Source organism: Colius striatus, chromosome 2 (genome assembly GCF_028858725.1).
Source record: "Colius striatus isolate bColStr4 chromosome 2, bColStr4.1.hap1, whole genome shotgun sequence".
In the NCBI taxonomy this organism is placed as follows: domain Eukaryota; kingdom Metazoa; phylum Chordata; class Aves; order Coliiformes; family Coliidae; genus Colius; species Colius striatus.
Genome location: NC_084760.1, coordinates 54,461,101 through 54,477,473, shown reverse-complemented (window position 1 = coordinate 54,477,473; position 16,373 = coordinate 54,461,101).

The window sequence follows — 16,373 nt, the reverse complement described above, 5'->3', positions numbered from 1 at the left end:
AGAAGAGATCCTGTGTGAGGGACTCCATATTTGCAGAAGATGTAGCTGTTTGGAAGAACCCACACCAAAGAAGTTCATGAAAACTATGCCCAGAGAAGGCCGTGTCACATGGGAGGGACCCTGTATATGCAGAAGCAACAGCTGCTAGGAAGAAACAGAGAAGTTCATTAAGGACTGTGTCCCATGGGAGGGACCCCGTATTGGAGCAGGGGACAAATGCAAGGAGTCGTCCTCCTCTGAGAAGAGAGAAGCTGCAGAGATCATTTGTGAGAGACTGAATACATCCCTCATTCCCTACCCTCACCGAGCTGTTGAAGGGGGAGGAAGTAGAGATATTGGAAGCAGTGAGCTTGGGCCTGGGAAGAAAGGAGGGATGGAGGAGGGATATCTTAAGGTGCTGGTTGTATTTTTCCCATCATCCTGCTCTTTTATTGGCTTTCTAATCTGTTCTGTTTCTTGTAGGTAGTAGAATAAACTTTCCTACTTTCCTCTCTAAGTTGAGTACTGGTGTCTGTTTTGCCTGGAACTCTAATTGCCAGTGAGCCCTCCCTGCCCTTGTCACAATCCACAACAACCTTACTTATCTTATTTTCCTCCCATTTTGCTGAGGCTTTCACCATCCTAACAAGGGTGGGGGTGAATGGGGGCACCGAGTGAGAGACTGTTGTGGTTCTTCTTTGCTAGCTGAGCAAAACCATGACAGAATCATAGAACAGCAGGGGTTGGAAGGGACCTTTAGTGATCAACTAGTCCAATACTGCTGTCAAAGAAGGTCCATCTAGATCAGGTCACACAGGAGTGTTCAGAGTTGTATCCAACCTATCTTTTAGTGTTTCCAGGGATGAGATATCTACCATCTCTCCGGACAATCTGTTCCAGTGCTTTACCACTCTAATTTCAAAAAATTTCTTCCTTACATCTAGCATGAAACTACCCTCTTTTAATTTAAAATCATTACCCCTTGTCCTATCACAGCAGGCCCTACTAGGAAGTTTGTTCCCATCTTATAAGCTCTGTTTAAGTTTGGAAAGGCTGTCATAAGGTCTCTCTGCAGGCTCATCAGCCCCAGCTCTCTCAGCTTGTCTTTGTAAGAGAGATGCTTCAGTATAATTTTTGTGGCCTCCTCTGGACTTCCACAATACACCTGTCTTATGCTGATGACTCCACAGCTGGATGTAGAACTGCAGATGGAATCTCACTAGTGCGGAGCCAAAAGGTAGAATCACCTCCCTCAACCTGTTGCCCACGTTGCTTTTGATGCAGCCCAGGATACAGTTGGCTTTCTGTCTGCAAGTGCACTTTGCTAGGTTGCGTCCAGCTTTTCATACACCAATATCCCCAAGTCATTTGCTGAGAGTTTGTTTTCTTTCATTTTAGAGCACTTCACTATTGATCTCTGGGTCTTTTTTTACTCAATACCTAAGTAAATTGTTTCAGAATATATTAGCATTTCCTCTCTCTATCTAGTCAAAAGACTCTGAACAAATCAATGCATAAGAAGCATTTATTTGCCTGTAATGTAATTATAAAAAATTACATGCTCCTTTTATCAAAAATATGACACCTTCTCCTTCATACTCACCATCTAACCTTTTAGTTCATCTTGGATTTGCTTTCTTAAAATCAAAAATCCCTTGTTAATAAACTTTTTACCAAAATGATAAAAAATGAAATCTCCACATGTATTAAAGTCTCTCAGTATCAGACCATGTTAATGTCAATGTATGAAAGAAAAAATGCTCCTTTAACCTTGGGAGCCCTGAATTAGAATATTCACAGAGAAAAGGCTCACCTACAACCTAAATGAAGCACAATACAGAAGTCTGTCAGTCTTCACAAAGGTACGTCATTGGGTACTAACTCAGGAAATTTTGCTCAAGTCTTTGGTTTCTTCTGTATTACCTTCATAAGAACTTAATTTCTCTGAAGTGGAAGTAAAGATTTGGTTAAAAAGAGTTGTGGATGCATACTAAGGCCTTTGTTTGCAGAAGGTGAAGGATACTATTTAAATTGTGTCCTTCCAAAGGCAAAAAAGTAGCTTTCAGCAACTGCATTTAATATTCAAAGCTATTGCTCTACTATGTTTCCAGACTTACTTTCCTTTCACATTCTCTTATAACAGTGATGCAGTAGTATCATTTTAACACAGTGGATGAAGCTATGCAATGTGTTTCTATCTTCTTTTTGCGTGAGAAAGCATATGGGGGTGATTGTCTTTGGAAGGAGTATATAAGGTTGTTTGTACTGGTTCAATAGAGCACAGCAGAGAAATAGTAAACACATTTTCATACTTGTGACAACATTTGGACTTTTCAAAGTCACAAGCCTTTTTTTCTCCACCTTTTTTTTTTTTTTTTTTTTTAAAGCCTCAATGACAGAGATACTTCAATAACTTAGAGATGAGTGAAAAATAGGTGAGGATATGAATGAAATAAAAGACGAGTCTTGTATCTTCATTCGTCTCCACACAGTGTCCCCAAGAGCATCCTTGAAAATCATCTTACCAGGAAAACAAAGTTTTTTGACAAATGCAAATGTTGATCAGAGCCATAGCAATAATCATCATAGGCACACTAAATCTGATAAAAGATTATTTAAATTCTGAATTGCTGAAGTAATGGAGTTTTAGCTTGTGTGGTTATGGTGAATTAAAAATGAATGATCACTAGTAAGTACAAGAGTGATGAAGCACGGAGTGATAAATGTTCTTTTTCAGTATCATAAAGTGATAACACTCAAAAAAAGACAGAACCTAAATGACAGTTGACTGGGAAGACACGTAAGAAAAAGCTTTGCCATTGGTAACCAACTACTGACACAACCCAAAGTTTTTGTTTTAAGGGAGAAAATATTTCATTGCTGTTGTCAATTTGAGAGTTTTTTTCTGATGCCCTGGACAACAGTTTTGTAATAGCAAGTAGCAAAATTCAGGTTTGCACTGAAGTAGAACATCTCCAAGAACAGGTAAGCACACATGACACTTTATCAGAACAGATAGCAGACAAACTTTCAGCAGATGCACTCTGCTTGTCACTGTTGACAGATCCATGGTAAGATGACCTATATAGCTGTTATATCTGCTGAAGGAAGTGTCAGTGGAAAGAATAACCCTGACACTGCAAAGATTGACAATACGAAAAATAAAGCATTAGTTAAAAAAAGTGCTCTGAGGTTGGTGGGCATACTTTGCAATTTTTATCACTTTTCCTGGTGTCAAAAGTCCCCAGAGAGACTAAGGTGACGATGTAATTTCTAGGTAGTAACCTGATATCACGTGTAGTAACACTCCATAAAGTATATATTTCTCCCTAAGAAATACTTCAATGTCCCTTCAAACCCTAGTATGGTGTTAGTGGTGATTGGGAGCCTGTTATGCTCCCTCATTTTTCATCAGGAAAGGTCATTAAGGTTTTTTTTTTTTTCATTAAAAATAGATTTCTATGAGGACTTATATATGAGGCAAAACAATGCCATGTTCTTCCCTAGGAAATGTTTGCTTTCACACTCCTGTGTGTTCTCTGAAAGCTGAGAAGGAGTTTGCAGTGTAAGCTGCAAATGAGGCAGACTCAATAGCTCTGACACATGGTATTCTTCAACATCATGAAGTTTAGAAGTGTATTTCTGAAGATAAGCACACAAAAAATTTGTATAACCCCCAAAAGAATAATTGAGAACTGTAAGGAAGGCAGCCAACACCTGTAATCTGGACTGAAATGTCAACATCTAATTAAAAAATAAGTAACTAACTCTCCTAGTCCTCCTGAAGAACTGAGCACTCACCTTGTCATGAACTTAGAGACACAATTTCATGACAATCATGAGGAAAGAAAGGAAAAACACAATTTATTTTTCATCATAGTTATAAAATTTACTCCTTTTCTCCAATCCTCTCTCTCACACAGAAATCAATCCTTTATAGACCATATTGATGAAGTCTGTCAAAGTGAAAAGTGAGAGTTTGACTGACCTGTTGAAGTCCCTCCTGGGGACTTTCACCAAAAACAGTTTTGCAGAGTGAAGAGTCTTAACTTTGCCTTTCAGAGTGCCTCTGGGGGAATTTCACCTAAACGGTTTCATAAGGTCAAGGATTAGAATTTGATATATGAGAATTTATTAAGGTAAGAAATTCAACAGATTTGAGATTACTGTTGGTAAATGCACTTACTGCAGTAGCTATAATATATGATAAAAATGCCAGAAATATCCTGTGGATTCTTAACCATAGAGTGAAAAAGAAACATAATTCTTACCAAGAAGGTATCCCTGTCTTGGTGGAGGAAGAGGGGTACAGCCAGTCCACTGTCTCGTCTAGCTCTTCAGTCTCTTTCTCCCTGCTGTGTCTTTCAGTCAACTTGAGAAGTGAAGCAAAAGCACTCAAAATGCTCAAAAGGCTAAAAGGCCAAAAGCTAAGGAGTCAAAAAGCTAAGAAATCAAACAGGCAAAAAGCAAATTAGAAAAAAACAAAACAAACAAACCACAAAACAACCCTGTCTCCCTTTCCTCCCTTTCCCTGGGAACTTTTATTCCCCAAACTTCTCTGTCCTCTCCTTGGGGTGACATTTAACATGATTAAAATGAAGCGCTGAGGAACAGTCACAGATGTTTATCATGTCCCTCTTTTTGCTCATTGTCATTTTTAGGCATGTAAAAGGGGTGTTAACTTTAAAGTTCATTTTACCATTAATGAAGCAGTTATCTCTCTCTGGGCACTGTGGAGTTGCTGAAACTGTTTTGAAGCTGTTTTTTCTGCTCAGTCCCATGATTTAGAGACAAAATAGGACAATCTTGCCTCTGCAATGCTTCCTTCCTTGGCTGTTTCTCACCTTTATCTCTCAGGCCTGCACCTTCCAAGTCTGCACCAGAGATAAGCGGGTACTGGAAGTTTTAACCCTTTATGTGCACTTCCCACAAAGCCAGATGGAAACTAACTTTTTCCACATTACTTTTAATCTGTCTCAGTTGACCAAGCAGACAGCACAAGGATGGGAATGAGCAATGAGAGTATCAGCATGAATTTATACCCATTTCAGTAGACCCCAAGTTCAGAGCTTGAGTGCATCTACAATATCACACATAGCATTTTCTTACATTTTCTGTTATATGCAGATCAAGTTTTGTTGTTTTTCCAACAGTTCTATCTAGACTGATTTCAAGCTATTTATTCCATTTCATACTTATAATCAAACTACTTGCTTTAGTCAAACTATAACTTTAGTCAGAGGGAGAGCTTTGGTTCAAACTTCCTCAGTTTATGACAGGGTAAAAAGATTAATTTGATTAATGACTGAATAAAACCTTCTCTATTACTTAGATTTCACTGGTAGACTCAGGCAACCTGAAATTTCTTGCATTCTGACAGATTTATTGACTGAATACAAAGTTAAAATGTGAGTTTTCTCTCATTAACCTTGACACAAAGTAATTGTGTACACATGGATAGTTCTGAGGTTAAAAAGAAACACTGACAACTCCTTTGCTAAACTGTTTTATGGCAAGGTACTGTCAAAGTATACTTTGAACCTGCCCTCCCTGTCAAAGCCAGTTGTATTTCTTTCTCATTCCTTTATTGCTGGATAAGAATAATGGTTACCAGATCTCAGTTGCAAATGAGTACATGACCATGTTCATGCTGATCCTTGACCAATTACTAAACAGATTTGTGGAACCTTGTTTCCCTGCTGTACCAAGAAGTACTCCAGCACACAAAAATACTGAACTATCACTTGACCATGAGAACTTGAGAATCACTATGTAATATCCACAAGATTATGAGATTTTGACAATAGATTGTGACAATCATTTGACCGTGATTATTTAGTGTTTATACCGAGAACTTAATAGGCATATCAATCTGTTTGAATAGAAATGACTGAACAGCCATTACTTTAGGAACTATTTTGAATCAATACCAGTATCAATTCTGATTGCAACAAAGCACCTGCTAGAATATCTTTAAAGTAGGACCAGTCTTTGGATTCTTACACTGAGATATGTTACATTTGAGAATTGGAATCTCCATAGAAAATTCTTAAGTGTGTGTAAAAATCATTTAACTAGACCTGTTGTTTTATCATAAGGAAGGGGGATATACCAGCCCCCATGTTGTCATGGGTTAATTTCCTTTTCCATGATGAGAAAAAAATAGCAATGGTCAAATAATTTTTTCCTAAAGAAGCAAGAACATGGACAAACACAGTTCTTCAAATTACAAACAAAAGTACTTGGATAGGATAATTTGTTTGGAAATGACATGCTTTTTCCTAAATTTCTAGATGATAAACCATTACTTGCACAGAGAAATTAGTTTATGACACTTTAAACCTAGTCTCAGTTTTTTAAAAGGTATGGTCAGGCATATCTTTACCTTTTGACCAATATTGTATATGGAGAAACTTCTTGCATTCACAGCACGTGCTGGGCTAATGCAGCTATCAGAGATGAATATACCTGAATTCCCTCTTTTGTAATGAGAGCAAGTCTTTCAAAGCCAGCAGCTCCAGTGTTTATTGCAAGACAAGTCACCAACTCCTGTGTGATCTAAAAAGCATATCCTTTGGGCCTCAGTTAAAATACAAAGCAGCTCTGGGATGGATAAAATACTGCTGGTGAGACAGACAGTGTCAAAAAAACCTGCAGTTGCTTGGGTATTAAAATATTTTAAAGGAGTATGTCCAATTCGGGGGAGAAGTGTCAAAATGAATAATTTCTGTTTGCTTGCTTCTTTCAATAACATGGATAACATTGAAATGTTTTGCTTAGATACAGTGGAAATACTGTAACTTTTGTAATATTAAAGTTAATTTAAGAATATACAGATATTAGGTTAACAATTTCTACTTTACAGGGAAACTTCACACTTCTGAACATTATGTTTTAATGTTTACCACATTCGTTCAAACTTTTACTTTGATGCAGAATTTTAACATTCTACTGCAAAGAAGCGAAACAAGTTTTGAAAGATAAATTTCACAAAGCATGACAGTCTTTTTCTATCAAACTTTTGCATCAAATGGCATTCATAAATAAGCTGTTTAATTTAAATATTTGCCACCAATACAGTGCTTTGAGATCCTTAGACTCAAAATCAAATATTGTAAAAAATACCTAACTCACAGTAACATCTAGAACAATTGCGTTCCACCAGAATTTCTCTGCAGGCATTATCTGTGATAATAAAAACCTATTTTTTTCCATAACTATGTTATCCCTGACATCCAAATCACTCTTGCAGACTACAGCAAGATGTTTGCAAAAGTAGCTTTACTTTGAACAGCCTCCTACAGTGCTTAACACCACTAGTTTGGGGGAAAAAATCCTCCCTTTGGCAATCAATATGGTTGGTTTTATTGAATTTGTTATCTAATTACAGGCCCAGTCTGCGCAGTTTAGGAAAGAAAAAAGGTTTACAACCTCTCAAAGAATGAAGTGATTCTTATGACTTTCCACTCTCACTTCATCGTTATTAATATCCTCAGGCATAAAGATGGGAAGAAGGTGATAGGAGGGCAGGGGAAAGACCTATTGGAAATAGGCCAATAGGAACCCCATTGGAAGTAATGAAAGCAAATTATTAAGGGATAGTCCTTGAATATCAATTTCATTTTTATTCAATATTATATTTATCTATACAGTTAATAACAAAGTATTAAAATTCCATCTGCTGAGATTGGGAAATAAGACTACGTACCAACACGGTAATTAGTTTTCAATTGCCATGTGTTAGTAATCAATTAGTATTTAATATAAAATGATTGTGTTATGGAAGTCTGAGCTTTTACTTTGTTGTGAATAAATAACATTTAAATTACATGAATTAATCTTTCCCCTATCATTTCACTGATTCTGGATAACTGATTTTGACTAATTCCTTTAGGAATCTATGTAGCAATAGGATTTTATTCATTACTGTTTGCTTCCTTAATTCCATTGGTTTATGTTCAATGAACTGTAAGTAGTGACTTCATTTAGGGATGCTACTTTGAAGACACAATTCTTGTATCCTTTGAGATCTGTTTTTAAAAGAATTCATAAATTTTCTTTCTTCAGTCTTCCCATGTCTTACCTGCTTTTCTCTTTCTCTTTTCTTGACTTTATGTTTTTTCTCCTATGGCCTTTCTAGTATCAGTCTTGCATCATGTATAATAATCCAGATATGTACAAACTAGAATTTTATACTTTTATTTGTACTTAATCTACTATTAATTAAGATCAAGCTACATATCTCAATAAAGCAGATTGTGAGGGAACAGTCTGTGCATGAAGAACCTGAAGTTAAAAATTAGTGCCTTGCAAGAACATAAGCAGGGAAGATTTGAGGGAACTCAAAATAGACAGACAAAAGACCTTTTATCCACTATTTCGTGTTTGTCTATATATCCTACAGAAGTGAAAAGTCCTTTCTTTCCTTAGGAGGTTTAGTGGTTTACCAGGTCCTATTAAAAAGTTAGGCAGTTTTCTGGTGCGTTACTAGCTGACTTAACTCTTGCAGCTTTTAACTTCCATACATTAGAACAAATGTGTATTTAAATAAAAGACCTATATTGTTAACCTCAAAGATATGACTGCTTAATTCATTGAAATTATACTATTATGAATACTCCCCTCATAAAAAGTGTACTTTCTACTTGTTTCTCTGCTGCACCCAGTTCAGAAAGAGTCTGAAAACTTGTGGAGCTAAGCTATGTATTTCAGCTCATCCAGCCTCCTGCTCTATGCTATTGGTCAAGCTAATGCATTAACGTTTTATCTGTAAAGACATTACAATTTCAGCTCTGGAACTGGCATTAATAGGACTAAACATGAAAAAGGATATCAAGTTTTGAAGTATCATATCTTCAAAAATCTTCTGCAGAGCAGGCTTCAACTCTTCTGCTTTCTAGACAAGTATTACTGCTTCACATCAACTCTTCAGCTATTGCATCACAAAGCTGAACAAGTCACCATCAGGTTGGGAATTTTAGGTAACCCAATCGATTACAATTAAGTTTAATATTGAGATATATATTTCAATCTGGAACAATAGGAAAACAGAAAACACCGTGCAAGTGGTTCCAGGAAAAAAATAGTTATAAAGAGAACAGCTTCATTCTTATTCTAGGTGCCTGGAAGCAGCTATTTTACTAAGGCAGAATTTAAAAATAGTAGGGACAAACAAAAAATAAGTACATGTGAATGAAGTATGAAAGTATAACAGGACAGATACACTGGAAGTTATCTAAGAGGGTTCCAACAAACCTTCATTTGTTTCATGGTTCATTATTTAGGCTGGTTGGTTGGTTTCACGGGGTTTAGCATCATTTAAAAACAATGCCTGGATGTGGATAAATGTTTAATTTATACATTTACGCAGGAAAACAAGGTGATTCACATAACATGACTACTGAATTTGCATGGATCTGATGGCTTCGCTATACAATACTGCACAATGTTAACTGCTTTTCCAACAAAATTTGGCCACAATAAGCTCTGCTGGAGTAGCTGAATGCATTACAACAGTAAAGGAGTTGACTACTCTCCTTTACAGAATCTTGGAATCATTTAGGTTGGAAAAGACCTTTAGGATCATTGATACCAACCATTAACCTAGCTTTGCCACATCGACCTCTAAACCACGTCCCTAAGCCTCACATGTACATGTCATAGAATCATAGATGGTAGGATTGGAAGGAACCTTTAGAGATCATCTGGTCCAACTCCCCTGCAGAAGCAGGTTCACCTAGATCAGGTAGCATAGGAACATGTCCAGGTGGGTCTTGAAGAACTCCAAGGAAGGAGACTCCACAACCCCTCTGGGCAGCCTTTTCCACTCTCTGTCACCTTCACAGTATGTCTTTCAAATAGCTCCAGGAAAAGTGACTCAGTCACTTCCCTGGGCAGTCTGTTCCAAAGCTTAATAAACCTTACAGTGCAAAAAAAAATCTTCCTAATAGCCAATCTAATCTTTCCTTGGCACAATCTGAGGTATTTTCCTTTTCTCTTGTCTCTTGTCACTTGGGAGAAGAGACTGACTCCACCTCACTACAACCTTCTTTCAGTAGAGTGAGAAGGTCTCCCCTAAGTCTCCTTTTCTCTATGCTAAACACCACCAGTTCCCTCAGTCACTCCTCCTTAGACTCATGCTCCAGACCCTTCACCAGCTTTGTTGCCCATCTCTGGACACATTCCAGCACCGCATTCTCTATCTTACAGTGAGGGATCCAAAACTGAAGACAATATTCAAGGTGCAGCCTCAACAATGGCAAGCACACTACCAGTGTGGTACTCCAATGTAATGTTTTGCATGTGCCACAAGAGAAAAAAGGAAATAAATTTGTTTTTTCCTCCAGAAACTGTAAAGGACCTTAATGTCTTTGAGAACATTCTTCATGTGTCTTATCTTCTTGAAAATTGTCCAAAAGATTCAAAGGTTATTAAATGGGAAAACTACACAGGCAGAAAACTTTGCCCTGTGTTCATTTCCTCAGCCTTGTGGGGTACAGAAGTACAGGGTTGAGATGTGTTCATGTTCTGCAGTATCCAGACGAACAAAGCAGGCTGTGCAGCATGGGAGCCAGAGACAAACCATATTGTCTCTGAGAATTCCATAACTTCATTAGATGACATGACACCTGAGCTAGTATAGTCCATTTAAGTAGAGCTGGTCATCATGATAAGAGCACCCTTATAAATTGACAGTACAGTATATGAACTGGGGTTCTAGCTGCTGACCCAGTCTTGCAGAGCAGTGGCACAAATCTCTGTTCTCAATCTGGTGCAACAACATTGTGTTGATGTATTTTACAGGCAAAAAGACATTCCTTCAGGAGAACCATCTGTCTCTGAGGCAAGAAGAATCTTTTTGTCGCACAGATTTTGGCAACAGATTATCAACACCAGGCATTGGTAGGCGAGAACTGAGCTGTTGATGAATGGGATAGTTCAATGAAGCCATCACTCCTGCGTGCTTAAACAAGCAACAAGACATATCAGCGAAATAAAGGGAATGAAAGATATTCCACATAAAACATTGTAATGACACTATACTTTGCTCTCCTATAAAAAGTAAGCTTTCATTTCAATTGAAAATAGAAATAGACATAAGAAGGAAAATTGTTTCATAATGTTAGCAAATCTATTGCCACATTTCCTAGATTAAGAGAAAAAACAAATGATCTAAGGGCATCCCTAATAATGCACAGAAAATTTATTAGGACACTCACAATCATTCAGGAAACCAATATAAATATTTTCAGGAAAAGTATGAGAAAATAAATGACTTCTCCTGTGCTCTAAAATACCAAAGGAAAGTCATTAGACTGCAGCTAATGTGAAAGAAATCTAGAACCATGAAAAGCAAGTCTATCTTTACATGTCACATGTATCTATCCCGTTTATTGGTACAAATGGTCACTGAAAGAAAACTTGGATAGCCTGGAAAAAAAGGATGCATAAGCTGATCAAAATATATCATGTTTAATTGCCAATGATTTCATGAAAACAAACTACGACACAAGCTCAGAGTTATTTTGTTTTAGTAGAGAGCTGAGGCTTTTGCATATCAGATAAAACTAGCAGTTAAATTACTAATGTTTAACTTAGTATATCCAAGGTCAGTAAGGTGCTGTGAAGACCGAGACTTTCTGAGAGAAAATCTGCTAAACACAGAAAATATTTTGGCAGATCAGGTCCCTTGTTTTACATGTTGTCTTGAGAGTTTTTTTTAATGTCTGTACATGCTTAGAAATGTCTCTAATAAACAATTATATTTGTGACCTGTAGAATAGTCGATGCTATAGAGGAGGGAACAAAATGACATTGACTGGCTTATCCCCTCTCAGCTACTGGCCTTAGAAATTGCATCCAGCTTCACTGAAGAGAGTATCTCCTCATTACTGAGAAAAACAACTCCAACAGCTCTTTCACTGCTGTTATTGCTTTGCTCCTTTGATAAATTCTAGGTCAGAAGTAGTCATTTCCATACACAGAACACAAAGCTGCTAAGTTTTCTTTCATTGCTTAAATCTCCATCTGTCCATAAGGAGGGAAGAGCAATCCCAAGGAGATGAAAGCCAATCTGAAGTGCATTTCCTCGGCCAGCAACATAAAAAGCAGAGGGGAGCTTGACCCGATCTCTGACTGGGTCTGCTTTGTTATTCCGCTCTGAATTATCCCAGGTCTCATTTGGTTTAAATGTTTCTTTGAATGATACTTTCTTCTGGCAGCTGCTAAGAAAACCTTAGGGGCCTACTCAGTATATAGACATGTTTATTTTACTTGGGGAGAGAGAAGAAAGATTTGGGAGAGAGGAAAGGGGGGGATACTTCCTCTTAAAGTCACACTCCAGGGACATCAATGGATTAACATGTACACAACGTAACCTTTGACCTACTCAATCAGAAACATTTCAGAACAGGATTGGGCACCTAAAAGCAAGCTCTCTAAGGTAAATTAACGGCCTGAACCCTAGTAATGGTCTTACAAGCCAAATGCATAGATGAGCTACATAAACAGAGTCACATCAGAGTATCCTGTTGCTTCTGTAAGCAGAAAGCCTGAGGTAGAAGAAGGATTCTTGCCAAGAGAAGCTATGACTTGTTTCCAGTCTGCACTGCAGCTCTGCAGGGTCTGTGTAGGAGAGTTCTAGAGATCAGAGGAAAGGAGTCCCATCTAAAAATCAACTATCCTCACTCTCAGCCTTGCAGGACGAACAAGTGTGACCTTTTGTGGCTAGCCAACCAAACACCAACCAGCAGGCAGCAGATTCAGTTTTGCTCATGACTCTGTGAAGCTTAGGTTGCTGGGTGTACAATAGATGACACACCCTGCTGTGCATGGACCTGAAACATTTGCTGTTTGTTATGCTCATTTTACCTGAGATTACCTCAGGCTTTCGAAGTATCTTCTCATTTTTGTTCACTTGTAAGAGCGCTCAGCTTTTATGAGAAAGTACTATAAACATAATACCCCTTAAAGGATACAATATGATTTAACCGCCTCACCTTTTATTTCTAACTATTTCTGGCTATTTCTTTTGTAACACTTAATCTGACATTGATTTGCTTTAAAAGAGAGACAGAGAGAGAGAGAGAGAGAGCATAAGGCTCACTACCATATCACAACATTTTGCACCACTCATCCCAGCTCCACAGGCCTACGCAGTGCAGAAAGAGCAGTCTCCTAGGGCGATTCAGTGCAGGTTTTATTACCTCCTGCCCACACAGCTGCTGCAACCTCCCACCATATAAGCTACCTGATAGGTGCCAAGGAACCTCCCACATTTGGGATTTTGCTTACCACATTATCTCAAAAGCAACCATTGACCTCACTTGAGCCTGTGCCCATAATTTTGCTGCAGGAACAGACTGCAAGGCCAGACTTATGTGACATCAGCTCTTGCAAGATACCATGGGTGTCACCAGTACTCACTCTGCAAGCAGTTACAATACCAGCAGCCTGTCCCTAGCAAAGGCAAAGACAACCTGATCAACTCTGACTGCTTACAGTGTCAACATTTCCCCAGATAGCCAAGTACGGGGATTCAGTGGATGTCTGACTACACAATGTTTTGTCTCTGTGTTAGGAAGATACAACTGCATTAAACTCTGTTAGCCCTTCTTGGCCTGGAGTGACTAAATAAAACCTGAGAAGAGTTTGGCAGATGCTAATGCACTATCCTAACAGTATAGCAGAACAAACTTCAGAGACAGCTTAAATCTGAGTGCAAACAAGAACCTTTCCCAACACCACCACTCAATATACCCTCCTCTCAGAAAAAAACTAAGCACAAAAGCACTGCCCAACAAACTGTCCATTCCCAGACATGAACTTGGACTGCTGGAGGAGAGCTTTGGATGACATGGTGGAGGAATGATTACAGATTGGTTAAGATGGCATGTTTCCAGGTATGCCTGGAAAGCTTGCTGCATGAAAACATGCAAAAAATGTCTTTTAGAGGGTTAAAAGAAGATGAATTTCAGCTGATATACTACTATCATTTAAAAAATGATATTTCTATGTCCAGGTCTGCAGCATGGGAGGCTGAGCTGTGAGAGCTCAGTATCTACTCAGCAAGATAGCCTGGTCCAAGAAGAGCACAGTGATAACATAGGGCTTGTGCTGCCAGGAACCAAATGGCTTTCCTAGAATTGCTGACTCCCCAAATCACTTCTATTTCTTTTTTTCTTGCAGGAAGCATAAATGCTCCATCCTTAGCCTTTGAAGCATTTCTGTCAGCTACTTTTTTAAATTACAACATGACCCCAATGAAACATGAATTCAATAAAACGTGATTTATCATGTAAATAGCTAAGAACTAGAATAATGTGCCCCAATATTAGATACATTCAGAGAGATTAGGGACTTATATCAATATGAAGAGGCTGAAATAGCTATTTAAAAACAATGAGTTTAGACTCTGCCAGCTTATAGCTATAAATATTTGGGGTTGTATGTTCTTTGCTATATATTACATCTTGCCCAGGGAATGAAGAGACACGATTGGGAAGAGCAGGGTTTTTAAAATTACCTTCAACATGTGGCAATACAAGTGTGTGAAGGAATCCAGTGTTTGTCAGCTACAGGGACCATATTACAGAGATTACCCCATAGGATTCTTCTCTGAACTGACATACTTGAAGTAGAAGAGATCTTAGCTCCCAGAAGGGAAGTACAAAGGGTACAGTTTACAGTTTTGATTGAAGACACATCTTTTCTTTGGTAAGTATTACTTTAACTAACCAGGCCCTAGAAAATTACTAAAGGTAGACAGCAAAACTTCCTTTTCACCCTCAAAAAAACCACAGTTATAAGTCAAAATAGGAATTTTGGTGGAAACAACAGGATGAAAATTCTGTGTGAAGACATAACAAGGAAAATCTCCACTTTTGAAGAGCAGGTGGTTTCTGCTAAGGTGTGTACTTTAAGGTCATATCTTCAAGGCCTACTTTCCTAGGCACAGCTGGCAGTGATTCTGAAATACTAAGTATGTATGACTTTCATTTGCCATGAAGATATGTGAAACCAGTCATCTTGATATAACATTTGAGGCTTGAAAGCTGTGACACAAGTATGGTCTCACTAGAAACTTGTCACTGCAGAAATAGTGAGTAAGACTGGTATTTGAAAAAGTCCAAGCAATGATGCAAAATCCTGACTGGATTAAAAACAAAAGGGTTTAGTTAGACATTCTGGTAAAATATCTGGAGAGAAGATTTGTTGCAAGTATTTAAAATCATAGGATGTTTGTTAAGCATTATTGAGTTTTGACAGGGAAAGAAGAGGCATCCTTTGGAACTGTATCTTTAAGTGTTTTAGATTCACAAGTACATAAAACTAGGGGCAGGGCAATGCAGAACCTAATGTTTAATAAACATAGCTTGCTGGAGATGGATACAGAAAAAAAGAATGAATTTCAAGCACCTGACTGCATTTGTGCTCCTGCTGGGAATCAATGACAGAGCTGCAAATAGATTCTAGGCATCTCGCCTCTCCATTACCAGCTTTAACACTGGACTCATTCACTCCTAACCAAACAAGCTACTTAAAAGGCTTGTGCTTCAGCAAGTCCAAAATTCACTTCTTCCCAAACTATATTAGACTATGGAATTGCAGTTATTTTATTAAGAGAGAATGTGTTCCTCATGTATGAAAAGGTCAGCAGCTGATTCCATTAGTTATGCAGCTGGCTGCTGAGGATCCATTGATATGAGATGCAGACTCATTTTACTCATTTGCAAAGCATTTCTTTTTCCTTAAGCTGACCACCAAATTGCAGGATTTTAGATGCCTGCTGGAAGGAGTCAAATCCATTACCACTGAGGCATATACTTGCTATAAAACCTAAAATTACAATCGTCATGTTTAAACATCTGGTCACAACCCAGGAAGGATGTATCCCTGCTGAACATGAAAAAGTAAATCTTAAATGAGTGTAAGCTAATTGCCTGTAGTAATATGGAACCTTTGTAATCATTTATGTTCAAGTATATGAGTGGGTATTCATTAAGCTGTATTTTCAGGCATTTATGGAGATTATTTAACACATACATTACCAAAATCATTAACAGTAAATTGGTGAAAATGTGCCCTGCACACTGGCACTGTTATTTTCTTCCATTCAGTGTCACTAAATCAAAGGGCTGGTTTATATAATCACAGATCAACGTAACAGGAGGAGGAGAATGCACAGTTTGAGCTTCTTTGTATATCTCTATTCACCTGAGCCCACACTCTGCGCCTACCTGAGCCTAGTGTATTACTGCCTTACCCTTCTCCAGCACTCGAGACAGACTGGGGTTTCAGGTCTGCCCTGTCCTCTTTTTCTGACTTCTGGAAATTTTAGTACATGACTCATGGGACAAAAAAATAATAAACCCAACCCAAAAAGGAGGAAAATG